This window comes from Tursiops truncatus, chromosome 6 (assembly GCF_011762595.2).
Source record: "Tursiops truncatus isolate mTurTru1 chromosome 6, mTurTru1.mat.Y, whole genome shotgun sequence".
In the NCBI taxonomy this organism is placed as follows: Eukaryota; Metazoa; Chordata; class Mammalia; order Artiodactyla; family Delphinidae; genus Tursiops; species Tursiops truncatus.
The window spans coordinates 41981562-41994917 of NC_047039.1; the positions used below are offsets into that span (position 1 = coordinate 41981562).

Here is a 13356-nt window from a genome sequence, read left to right on the forward strand (position 1 = left end):
ATAATCAATGAAAAATGAAGGTCAAAATATTGTCAGACAGATTTAAGTGATATATAGTGATATTTAAGTGATATAGATATATTTAAGTGATATATACTAGACTTCTATGGGGAAAGTTTTTTTGTTTGTTTTTTTTCGGTACGCGGGCCTCTCACCATTGTGGCCTCTCCCGTTGCGGAGCACAGGCTCTGGACACGCAGGCTCAGCGGCCATGGCTCACGGGCCCAGCCGCTCTGCGGCATGTGGGATCTTCCCGGACCGGGACACGAACCCGTGTCCCCTGCATCGGCAGGCAGACCCTCAACCACTGTGCCACCAGGGAAGCCCGGGGAAAGTTTTTTAAAAAGTTTATTAAAAACATTAAAGAATACCTAAATAATCTAAGAGATATACAATATCATGAATAGGAAAACTTGATACTGTAAAGATGTATGCACCTCTAATGTTCATTGCAGCATTATTTAGAATAACCAGTATATGGAAGTGCCCATCAACAGATGAATGGATAAAGAAGGTGTGGAATATATGTATGTATGTAGATATATATATAAATATGTAGATATATATATATCTACATATAGATATATATATAGATATACACACACACACATATATACACAGTGAAATATTACTCAGCCATGAAAAAGAATGAAATCTTGCCATTTGAGACAACATGGATGGACCTAGAGGATATTATGCTAAGTGAAATAAGTCAGACAGAGAAAGACAAATACTGCATGATGTGGAATCTGAAAAGCAAAACAAATGAACAAACATAACAAAATAGAAACAGAGCGACAGATACAGAGAACAAACAGGTGATTGTCAGAGGGGAGGGAGGTGGTGGGATGAGAGAAATAGGTAAGGGAGGTTAAGAGGTATAAACTTCCAGTTGCAAAATAAATGAGTCAGAGGTATGAAATGTACAGCGTGGGAAATACAGTCAATGAAAATTTAAAAAAGAAAGAAAAAAACTGCAGATAAAGGAGAAGCTCTGAAAACCAAGTAAAAGTTACTCTTTTATAAAAGACATTTACATTTATAAGGGAAATCTCTGTTTGTAAGGTGGCCTCCGTCTCTGTACCAGGAAGGGAAGTTTGACTCTAAATCCCTAGAAACTCTTATCAAGGGAGAACACTACAACTTAGATCTGCATAGCAACAACACCCTTGTTTACTGTGCTTTTCCTGGTAACCTCCCATAACTGGCCTCCCTACCCCCGCCCCCATTTTTTTTTTCATTAACTGAAGATGGTATTTAAGGTAATGGTTTGGTACGTTTAGGGGAGTTACCCAGTTCTTCTGGGTATCTCCCGTGTATACAGGAGGTATATATGCTATATTACCTTGTGTTTTTCTCCTGTTAATCTGTATTCTTATGGGGGTCTTCAGCCAAGAACCTAGAAGGACAGAAGGAAAATTATTTCTCCTCCCCTACAATACATAGAGTAAGAATTCATTTATATAAATGTTAAAATCATGCCAAACAATATAATCTACTGTTCATGGATGGATTGTTTGGGAAAGATGAACATCGAATTCAGTGTAGTCATTTGCTCTGGAGGATAAGGAGAATAAAGCAATTGAGGTAAGATGGTTCAACTTCACTTTAATGTTTTTATTTACTGTTGGTCGTGGGTAAATGGGTCTTTTTACATTATATTGTGCATTGTTTGGTATGTCTGAAGTATTTTATATTGAAGAAAGATACATCCATATTGAAAAACTAAACAGAAAACATAAATAAAATGGAAAATTAAGCAACTTGTTAAAAATAGGCACAGTATGAAATGGAAGAAGAACAATCTGAATAAAACTAGGCAAAGATAAGTGAGGGTAGACAATAAAATATATGGGAACCTATTTCAAAGTCTGTTCAAGACACAACTCAGTGTTATTAGAATGTGGACAACAAACAAAAAACAGTAACAAAATCAAAGAGCCCTTTACAGGAAAAAAAGGGGTAGGACAAGGTGTGCAAGGAATATCTGAAATAGTGGGAACTTACTGGGCTGTAAATCAAAGCTATCAGTCGAACTGATCATTTAAATTATTGCTCTGTTTAGAGGATGTGAATATACTTACACTTGTTGGTGGCATTTGGCAATATGCTTCTCCCTTTTCCTAGAGTTCAGGCAGTTCATAAGGTGCCCACTTCATCTTGGATTGCCCAAGAGTTCTCTAGTTTTTGCAGTGAATGTCCCACTTCCCCAAAATCTCTTACTTCCCCAAAATCTCTTAGCCTCAGACAAACTGGGATGGTTGGTCACTGCTTTAGGTGGATTTGGCCAGCATAACATTTTTTATAGAAATCAAATGGCTGTTCCTAGAATGATTTCATACTATTGCCAGATATACAAATTCTAGCATCTTTCAGCAATTTCCAGTACTAATGACTTTATTTACTAATTGCATTCAAATAACTTGTATGATGAGTCTAGACAGACTCTTAGTCTAATAATCACATTCCTAAGTGGTAAGCATGCTTCTAACATCATTTCAGCATTTCTGTCCTGTGGGCATTTTAACTTTAAATTGGCTTGCACCTTGTATCTTTCAAACATGGACTTTGCTGATGCTTTCTCCTAACTACAGAAATAATTGCCTGCCCCCAGAGAAATCGGTTTCAGGTACTGGTATTGTATACAAGTAGCCCTGGTCATTCTAACCCGGTGTAGGATGAGAATTGCATGGTTAGAGGAAGAAGGAATAATTTTAATGAGTGATGACATCTTGAATGTTTCTTTTGGTGCTTTATTCATGTTTATTAGGGGAAAATAAATTTTACATTCCAGAAATGTCTTTACATGTTGGTTTGGGTATAACAATTATTGTGAATATGTGGGACCCCATCAGAATTAGAATAGTCCATAAATCATTAAAGTATTTAATCAAAGAATTTTATACTTGATTTCTAGAATTAGAATTTTGCAGTGTTGGATTATATCAGTGATTAACTGGCAATGTTATTTGACTATAAACCTCTTGGGCCATTCTAAAGCAAAAGAAAGTTTTGATTAATGTCTATTTAATATCTCTTTTATCAGACTTATATCAAAGAGAGAAAATATATAAGAATTTATTATTTTCATTGACAAAAGCAATGATGTATAGAAAACTCATCCCCTCTTTCTTGCATATCCTGTGTGACCCAATAAAACTAGCTATGCTAAATGATTAATTCCTAAATTTAAAATGGAATGTCTGCTACAAAACTAAATCATGGCCTGTAGACTGCACGGCATAAATCCTTCACAGGGTGCTATAACCTTTATCGTTTTTGAAATGTGCCCCCATGAAGGAGCCCTTGGGCAAATGTACAAGGGATGCAGATGACATTTACATAGCCATTGTGTCGGATTAGACTTTGTGATCCTCCCACATCATCAGGCAAAGCCTGAACAGAGCAGATGCATAACAGATTGCCCAAGCCTGATGCATAACAAATTAGTAGAGAAACAGCAGGGCTTTATTCACACTTGGGCCCCATGTCCAAGGGGGCCCCCGACAGGAGGCAATATTCAAGTTCGAGCCCTTCAAACAAAAAGGTGCAGGACATACATTCAGCACCGGTTCTTTTCTTTTCCGGTAGCACATAATTGCCCAGTAACAAGCATGATCTTCTACTTCCTAGGGCTAAAGAGCAGGCAGCAAATATTTTGCAGCTGGCGTATTCCTGAGTCACTGGAATATTCCTGAGTCACTGGAAGAGCCCAGTGAAGTTTGTTTGATAACTGACGGATTTCCTTATGGTGAAAGAAACTATGTTGTCCTTGGTCCCCAGCAGCTGAACTTTACTCACCTATATTAAAAAAAAAAAAAAAAAAAAAACAGTTCCTGATGTTGTCAGCATATTATCCTAAAAATCTCCTGTATAATATAATAATACACACTAGTGTAGAAGAAGGTAAATTGAAAACATTTTCATTTCTTTTAGGTAGAAGCTGGTTGAAGATGTTGTAGGAGAATGTGTCTCCTTTTTATGATGAGATTTAGCCTTTCCATCTGTGTTTAAAAATCATTCATGAATTGCAATGACTAAGAGATAAAGTAACAAGAACCCTGGGTACAGCGAGTAGAAGGCCAGGAAGAGAATCAGCAGGTCTGAGTTCTAGCCCTAAAGGCAGAGCTAAATAATTATTCAGATTTGAGCAAGCTCCTTGACTCTCTATGTTTGATTTTTCCATGCCTGTAGGATGACTGTAATTTATCATCCAAACCAGGACAGGTTTGAGAGTGAACAAGGATGCTAACAATAATTACACCACAATGACAGGTCTAAACGTGGATTGTGTTAGGCAAACCAGGGTTTGTGGTCACCCTGCTTATCTGTAAAGTGAAATTTGTCATTAAATGATCTCTACTAAATAGTTTAAAAGGCTGTGATTTTAGGGAAATTTCTCTTTAATAATAAACTGTCATGAAGGACAGAACCTACAGGTCCAAATGGGGTAAATGAGGCAATGAGTTAAGTAACCAAAAGTCAGTTAAAAAAAAAAAGAAAAATTGAGCCCTCCTTTTACATTCTTATGTCATCCATTTATCATTAGAGAGAAGAGAGGATAGATACGTATAAGCCTTTAAAAAATATTGCGTGTCTATGTCATAAGTAGTCATATTTTATTCATAAAATCTTGACAACTTATTGAAAGTCTGCTGAATTTTTTGACAGTCAACTTAGTGACTGCAAAGTTATCCTTTAATTCTCCATTTCCCCTTCAAATATCACACTTTCAGTATACTATCTTCATAATAATTTTTCCCCACCACTCCCCCAATCCCACCATATCTGCACGCGTACACGCGCATGTGCACACACACACACACACACACACACACACACTCACAAGCACTCAGGAGATCTAGGAGTGGAAAAAGTTATGTCGGAAAGTATTTGTAATCTCAATAGAGCAGTTCCCAAGAGGGGGAAACGTTTCAGGAAATAGCAGAAAGACATTCAAATATTTAACATAAAACAAGTAAATGGGAGCTAGGTAAATTCCAGAGCCTAGAATATTTATCTCTCAGTTCTAGGTATTTCTGTTTTCCAGTAGAGAAGCTGGCATTGGAATAGCCTCCAAAGAGTGTCCTTCAGGGCTTGAAAGTAATGTAGTCGAGGTAGAAAAATCTCATCCTGTATCAAGGTTTAATGGTAAAATATGTAACCTTGAAGAAAACAACTTTATAATAAGTTAATAAGTTGCAAAAATCAGTTTTTATACTGGCATTGTGTTTTACAACTTAAAAGGTAGTTTCACACAGGTTATCTTACAGCCACCGCAACTTTATTAATACTTATTATTATTGTCCTTTTTACATCTAAGAAAACTGAAGCTTGGGGAGGCTAAGCGACTTGTCCAAGCATATATAATAAATATATGGAAATTCCAAATTTGATCCCAAGTCTTCTTACTCGGCCAAAAGTAGGATTTCTGGAAACCTTGAAAAAAAATATTGCTCAAGAGGATAAGGACAACCCTGCGTGAAATTAGGGTAACAGACAAGATGACCCCAGGAAGTTTCTAAAGAAAGTTAAAGCATTCTATTTTAAGATCACAGATTTTCCCCTAGGTCAAACAGTTTAATTCTGGAGAGGAAAAATTGCAATTTCACTAACAGAGGTTCAAAAATGCCTAAAGCTTAATTCAAGAATGGAGAATTCAGTCCTTCCGAAATAGGAGTTACAACAGCAAAAGATTGCAAAATACTTCACCATGTGCAAGAACACAGTTCCCTCACTTCTCTGTTCTGGTGCAACCAAGCCTTCCTGACCTTCTTAATTTGTATGATTATCTTAGCAGAATCTCTAATGAGGGTCTGGTTTGCTGGCAGTCCTCACTGAACTCCAACCATAATAAAATAGACCTCCTAGAGGAAGTGCAAACGTGTAAAGAGGTGCAGGTAACGTAAAATAGAACCCATTCAAACATCATTTCCTACGTTTGACAGGTACTCACCAGTTATGATTTTTCTTTTAGAACAATGTGGTGAAATCCTAATTAAGAAAAATGTTTGGATTAAATTTTAGTTTAATTTCTTGTAACTAATTTTTTGCCTCAATTCTTGGAAAGAAATTATTCTAAAATGTGATTCATACAATTTTCTGCAATAGTAGTAGAGTGTCTAGAAAATAACTACATTTTCCCCTCAATGACTACAGACCTCATTATGCCACAGGGTCATATTTCAGAACTTTGTTCTCATCGTTTAAGATCCTTGATGTAGACATTTTAAACAATTGGCCTCAGGGCATAGTCTGGGCCTTTCTTTTAGCAAAGAAAGCCCAAATATTAGCTTGTCAACTGCTAACATTTCCCTTGCTCCCAAAAAAATAAAATGAGTAATTCCAGATTCCCATTACTGGGATCTTTCGGGGTCTTACGATGTGAATAATCAAATTCATGAGATCACTTCTCTGGAAGAGATCATGAATAAGCTTTTGGATTTAAACACTCATTGACACTATATTTAAGTTTTTTATCATTTCCTACACTGGAATCTTAGAGAATTGTTACCAGCTGAGCAAGATGACCTGAATGTTTCCCTCAGGTTAACTAAACAGGCTTCTTCCAGACTCAAGACCCTGGTGTCCCTTTTCTTAGAGGATTTACTTTAGAAAACTTGAAATTGTGAATTCTTTCTCTGCCCCACGATGTACATTTTTTTGTAAAAGCCTCTTGCCATTTTTACAACCCAGGGATGCCTTTCTCAAGGACCTGGGAAACGTCTCTTTGAAATATAATCATCAAGGAGGATAGAGCCCCTATTTCCCAGTCTCTGGGAAGGGAGGGAAGGACCTTAACTTCAGTGGGCTCCTTGCTTCAAGTTGTATGTGGATCACGGTGTGTATATAAACTCCAGGTATTACTTCTGCTCACTGTGTCAGCTGCTTTTAATTCTACCTGCTAATAGTCTTGTTTGATAGAAGTAGGTTCAGGCTTTCCCAAAAAAGGGCTTATAACTTGTGCTGAACAGAGTAACTAAAGAATACTTGGAGCTCTCCGAACAAAGTTCCTGGGGGAATCAGGGCTCTTTAGAATTGATCCAGGAGGCTGAAATATGCCCTAGGCACACATGTCATCATTTTACCTTTCAAACTACATCTCAGTAGCTTGAGCTTCATTTTTCCCCTCTAGTTGTTAAATAAATAGCCAAGTGGGTCATTCTCTTTTATCTAATTGCTAAATGGTATCATGTAATAATCAAAATGGTAGATAGGTAGAGGAGAATGAAAAATTGAAAATAATCGTTTTTAACAGTATAGACGATCACTACTGTCCCTTGTTCCCTTAAAGAGAACTAGAAAAATATAAACAGGTGGTAGAGCAGTACAGAGAGAACATAAAGAAACTAAGTTGTCTGTTCTTCTAAAGGAGAGTCAGTGTCATACATTCCTTTACCATGCATCTGGCTCTATACATCCTCTGAGTATAAAAACAAGCAAACAAACAAAATACCTCCAAGTAGGCAAAAACAAGTGCTGAAGATTACTAGGAATAAATGTAACTGGTACAATATTGAACCAAAAGTAGGTAATGGCCATTACCTGCTTTTTTCAGTGACGTTTAATAAATTATTATAGGAAGTTACATGGTGTTTCTAGGAAGGAAGTGACTTCCTCTGCTGAAGACTTTTTTTTTTTTTTTTTTTTTTTTGCGGTACGCGGGCCTCTCACTGTTGTGGCCTCTCCCGTTGCGGAGCAACAGGCTCCGGACGCGCAGGCTCAGCGGCCATGGCTCAAGGGCACAGCTGCTCCGCGGCATGTTGGGATCTTCCCGGACCGGGGCACGAGCCCGTGTCCCCTGAATCGGCAGGCGGACTCTCAACCACTGCGCCACCAGGGAAGCCCTGCTGAAGACTTTTTAAACAGTCCTGCTGTCACTCTAATTCACAAAAGAACATTAATCCCACAGGGAGCAGATATCCACTGGAGAAAATATAAACACAGAAGGCTCAGGTTTATGTAGAGAGAGATATAGAGACATGTATCATCCTGCAGCATTTTTTCTTAATGAATAATGCAGTGACCCTTACCTTTGTCAGCTCAAACTATAGACATATTTAATGAGTGTATTTTTACAGGTAAAATTACCTGTGATTAAAAATATGAGCACAGGGCTTCCCTGGTGGCGCGGTGGTTGAGAGTCCACCTGCCGATGCAGGGGACGCGGGTTCGTGCCCCGGTCCAGGAAGATCCCACATGCCGCAGAGTGGCTGGGCCCGTGAGCCATAGCCGCTGAGCCTGTGCGTCCGGAGCCTGTTGCTCCGCAACGGGAGAGGCCACAACAGTGAGAGGCCCACGTACCACAAAAAAAAAAAAAAAAATGAGCACAGTTAAAAAAGAAAAAAGCAAACATCTTTGTACCAACAGTAGGGCAAAAGAATAGAACAGGACAAACAAAAAGAATCCTGACTTGATCTAAACCTTTCCCCCTGACAGATTGATAGGAAGGAAGGGTTTCTCAAAGCCAAGTTCTCTTGCAGCAAAATCAGAGGAGCTACTTTTATATAAACTCCTGCCCTCCACTCCCCTGTCCCCATCTAACTGGAATGTAATCTTGTGGGGTAGGACTAATATCCTCAGATGAACTTTAGATACGTCAAAATGTGGGTGGGCTAAGAGTTTTATCTACCATGCTTATTTTTCACATATCCTTCTGTATTGATTTTCATCCAAGTTTCTGAGTGAAAGGATAGAAAATGTAGTTTTCTTTCCTTTTTCCCTTTTTACCCATCCTTCCTTCTTTTCTTTGTTCATTCTTTCCTCTCCTTCTTCCTTTTCACTTGTTCTGACAATATTTATGAAAGCTTTTTATTAACATTAATGAAAGAATTAAAGTTCCCACTCTATAGCTGTTATGGTTTTTCAACACATGTAGTTTCCAAAGTTATTTAATAAATGCTCCAAAGAAAGACTACGGGTTTTACTTTTTACCACCAAGAAAAAGTTCCCTCTTCAGATAAAGAAGCCACTTATGATATGAGAAAACTGAGTTCTGTTGTCTTACTGCCCCATGGCAGAACACGACACAGGTTAATTCTGAAATGGTATTTTATGAGAGGAAGTGAGTGCACATTTCTTACTTTGCTTTACACTACTATACTACTTATAGATTGGTCTCAGAAATTTGTAGGAATAAGACATCAGTAGCAGTATGACTCTTAGAACTGATTGCTTTCTTGAGGTGAGCGTCAAGGCAAGTGAGGCCAAAGGTTAGCAAAGAATGAAGAGATGTGAGTCACATGACATTGTGCAGTTGTATGCATAGATCAACCCTTTGGCTTTTCACTTGTTTGCTCGTTGCTAATAGTACCAGATAAGGTCCTTTTCAATAGAAGTTTCCTTTTCTCTCACATCTCTTCAAGTAGACCAAGTTTCTAGATTTTAGGTCATACAAAAATTGTTTGGAAGGAGGTTGGAGAAAGGCCTTCTGTAACTTTTGATGATAATGCTGTCTGTATTCCTTGGGTCCTCTATATTATTTGTCCATATTTGCTTGCCAAAGTACAAAGAATCTAGGATTAGAGATGATATTCCTAGATACATGAGTCTACTAATGACTTACTTATAAAAGCAGAATTGATGAACCTCCAAAAGAGATTTTCTTATTATTAAGTTAGAAGAAAGAAGCCAGGGAAGTTTCTGTCTTTCTCAAAGTTTTGGCTAACTAATTTGAGAGTATGATCTGTCCTTCCTTCTTTGCCTAAAGATCAGATTGTATGCACAGCAGAGTTTTTGAGCAAGCTGTAATGCCTTGCAGAGCTCTTTAATGACATTTCTAGTAAAATGAGCAATTCTGTTAACAGAAAGATAGATTGGGACTTCCTAAGTAGAATACATGAAATTGAGTACATTTCTAGCCACTTCAGAGCTATAGCTCTACAAAAGGGTGAGGATTTGTTCCACACTTAACACGAATATGTACGTCAACCATAACATGTTCATATTCTACTGTAGAAGATAATTACATAAAGTCCATTTAGAGTTATTCAGGTAGGCCTGATGATTTGGCCATATCCATGCCCTTCCTTCAAAGTTTGTCAGGATTATGTTTTTTGGCAGGTAAGAAGTATGCTAGAGACAATGTGTCCTTGTGCTTTGGGGAGATCTCATCTGGATTTTAGCATGTTTCCACTTGAGATCTTTTGGCATTACTAGGTGCCCTCCTGAGATTATCTTCATGTAATTTATAGCCAGATTCCTCCTAACATTTTTTTCTTTAATGCTAGGATAAAATTTGGCTTAAATAGTGGTTCCTGTAAACACACTGTATAGGGATAACAGAATTGCAGGGGCAAGAAATTTTGTAAGAACTGTCTTCTTGGCATCATGATCACCTAGGGCATTCCCATTTCTCTTAGGTCTGGATGAGTTGTTAGTTTTAGTGAGCTTCTGCCTTAATAATAGCCACTTCATTTTGCTGCATTAAGGAATCTAGAATTTTCTCTACCTGTTGTTCAAGAGGTAGTTTTTGCTGAGGTTAAGAAGCCTTGCTTTTTCTAAAGTATCCCACATTAGTGAGGGACTTAATGTCTTATAAGTAATAACTCTCTTATCTCTGGGCAGTTAGCAAGTTCTCATAAAGGCAGTCAGTTTTGCCAATTTGCCTCCCCAGCCCTCAAAATAAGGGATTATATTCCAAGGGTGAACTGAGATTCTTTTATGGCATAGCCAGTCTGATAATTTCTCATTTATGATGGCCCATCAACAAACAGATTCAAGTCTGAATTACCCAAAAAAGTTTCTAATAACTCCTCCTCATTGAACACTGGCAAGCCTTAGAGGCTAAATAGTCATGTGTTTCCTTTTTTGTTTTGTTTTGTTTTCGGTCAGGAAAAAAATGTGACAGGGTTCAAAGTGTCATAGTGATGGATAAAATCATGAGGAGAAAGAAAGAATACCTCATATAAGTCAACTCATTGAGAAATACTGTATATTTCCAATATAAGTAGTGAAGATTTTACAGCTTTGAGACTCTTAGGATCAATGAAGACCTCAAGACCTTCATCAGAATCCTCCACAAGTTTGGCAGTGGCCAGTGGTTGACAATCCTTTTTTGAGAATCATCCAATTTCTGGTTCATCATGGATTCCTCCTCTTACTTTCTATCATAGCTACTTCTCTTTTTTCATTTTAAGATGTCTTTTTGATTGTGTCTAAAATGTCCAAAATCAGATATAAGGGAAATGTCAACACTTCTACTAGAAATCCCCTCTATTCAGGGTTATGCTTATTTTTTGCTCAATTTTTTGCAGGTGACTATCACTTTCACCTCAGTTAATATATTTGATAATGTATAGGGATCATTTTTATTGACAATATTAAATAACTAGACTTCAAGTACCTTCCAGGAAGTATAATCTTGACATTACTAATATTCAGTAACTTTCATAAAAAGGTTGAAGTAAGCAATATTTATGCACCAGTTTTGAAGTATATACAACCTATTTATTCATCTTAATTCTCCAAAACAGAATTGGTAAACTACTGAACAAAGCTGTGCTTTATCACTAGACTTGTTTTGTTGGGTCTACACAGTTTCTTTCTTTTTAATTGCACTTAAATCCCTTTAGTTTAGATATGCTCTTACAGATCTTCCATCCCTACCTGTCTTACACTAATTTTCCTTTTTTGCCTGACTTTGAGTGCATTTTATTTTGTGCTCTCCTCTCTAAAACATCCTTTTGTGAAGCTAGATATGGAAAGATATTACATACAGAGACCACATAAATTGATATCTCTGAGCAAGTGATTTTTAACTTTGGCATAAAAATATCAAACCACATTGAAAAACATATTAAAAGCAGTTCCGTGACATTCAGCATTGTACTTAACTCTAAGTATGTTGTTGATCTTTTTTTATCATGTAGTATTCTTTCTAGGAAAATCCGTAGATAAATGTATATCAGTGTTTATAGGAATAATTTTCCTTCTCTAAACAATTGACTTGTTTCCACACTACACATGCTGTGACTTGTGTTACTGATTTTATTTTCTTCTGCTGATCTAGAGAACTTAGAACTAATTGTTTGTCGTCTTTGAGCAAGTATGCAGGGCCTCATTGCCTAGATTTTGAGTTTTCAACATTTTCCTGCCTCTATATTGATTGTCTATACTTATTTGGTCTTGGTTCCATTTTTCTTCCTTATTATAAATGCAGTTTACTATGCAGCATTTACATAGCTATGTGATTCCCCATAAGTTCTGTTTGCGTGTAGTAAAATGCCTACATAAATTAACAAGTAAATATTATGTTTTTCCAGTTACATATCATGGCTTCGAACTTTATATGCTTTTGCGTTAATATCCTATTGCTATATATTTATATCTGGAAATAGTGGACATCACTTTTTCATCAGAATCAAGAATCTGCTACCCAGATTAGACAAAACCTATAAACAGAGTGCCTATCAAATTTGATTTTGAGAAACTTATTTGTCTTTGAATATGTTACACATGACAATAACTAGGGATCTCAAGTCAAACAGTTTTTATCTCTAAACCAAATTTCTTTTCTAGATCCCTGCCTATTTTAAGATCTGGGGGTATCTGAATGTGACAGCCTGTGAGGAAATCTGCATGGTTTTTTATCTCTAGATTTATTCCTTCAAAAATAAATATTTTTGTGTCTTCTAATACTTTCAACTACTATGTAAAATATATGTACATAATCCCATGAGTTTTGGGGACATGGATAATTTTGATTTATTTGGTCAAATAAATAATTTAGTGAAGAATGAGTACATTTAGTGAAATTACTAACTTGAAGTGCTCTTCAACTTTTTTTTTCCCACCAAACTGGCCTATAGTTTTATTTAATTGACTAAACCCACTAGCTATTTGAGTGTCAGATTTATAGCCTAATGTACATAGCATTCAGCTGGAATTCTCTTTTGTATACATTCTACCTCTGTCTGCCTTGTCTGTCAATGACCATGTTTAAACTCAGTTATGCAAACCCATGCATATACATAACAGCAGTAAAATTATTCAATACCCATGTGTCCTAAAGAAATAAAATGTAACCCAAGTGCACTATATTACAGGCCCTAGAATAGTTGCACATTTCAAGTATGTATACAAAACTTTACACAAATACACAGGAGTAGTAATCACAGTGTCACAGAATGGACCTGAGTGATTTTGTAGGCCCAAGTTCATTTTACAAATAAGAAAAATCAGTGATTTTTCTGTTTTTCAGTGTATTAAAAATTAGAACTGAGGCCCTGTCAAATTCCAGGCACTGTACACAAAACAGAAGACACAGAGACGAGGCACTCACAATGTTGAAAGAGTTACAGTTTAGCATGGAAGACAATAAACTGAGGACCATATTAAAAAAAAAAAAAAAAAAAA

The 13356-nt window shown here is 36.8% G+C and overlaps 1 long non-coding RNA gene across 1 annotated transcript in view; it reads left to right on the plus strand.

Moving 5' to 3' along the window:
• The first annotated feature begins 956 nt into the window (after positions 1 to 956).
• LOC117312595 (uncharacterized) overlaps positions 957 to 13356 on the plus strand; it is a 308456-nt gene continuing 296056 nt past the window's right edge. The window contains exon 1 of the long non-coding RNA XR_004526988.2: positions 957 to 1587. This is a non-coding gene — a long non-coding RNA (uncharacterized lncRNA). The remainder of the gene's footprint in view (positions 1588 to 13356) is intronic.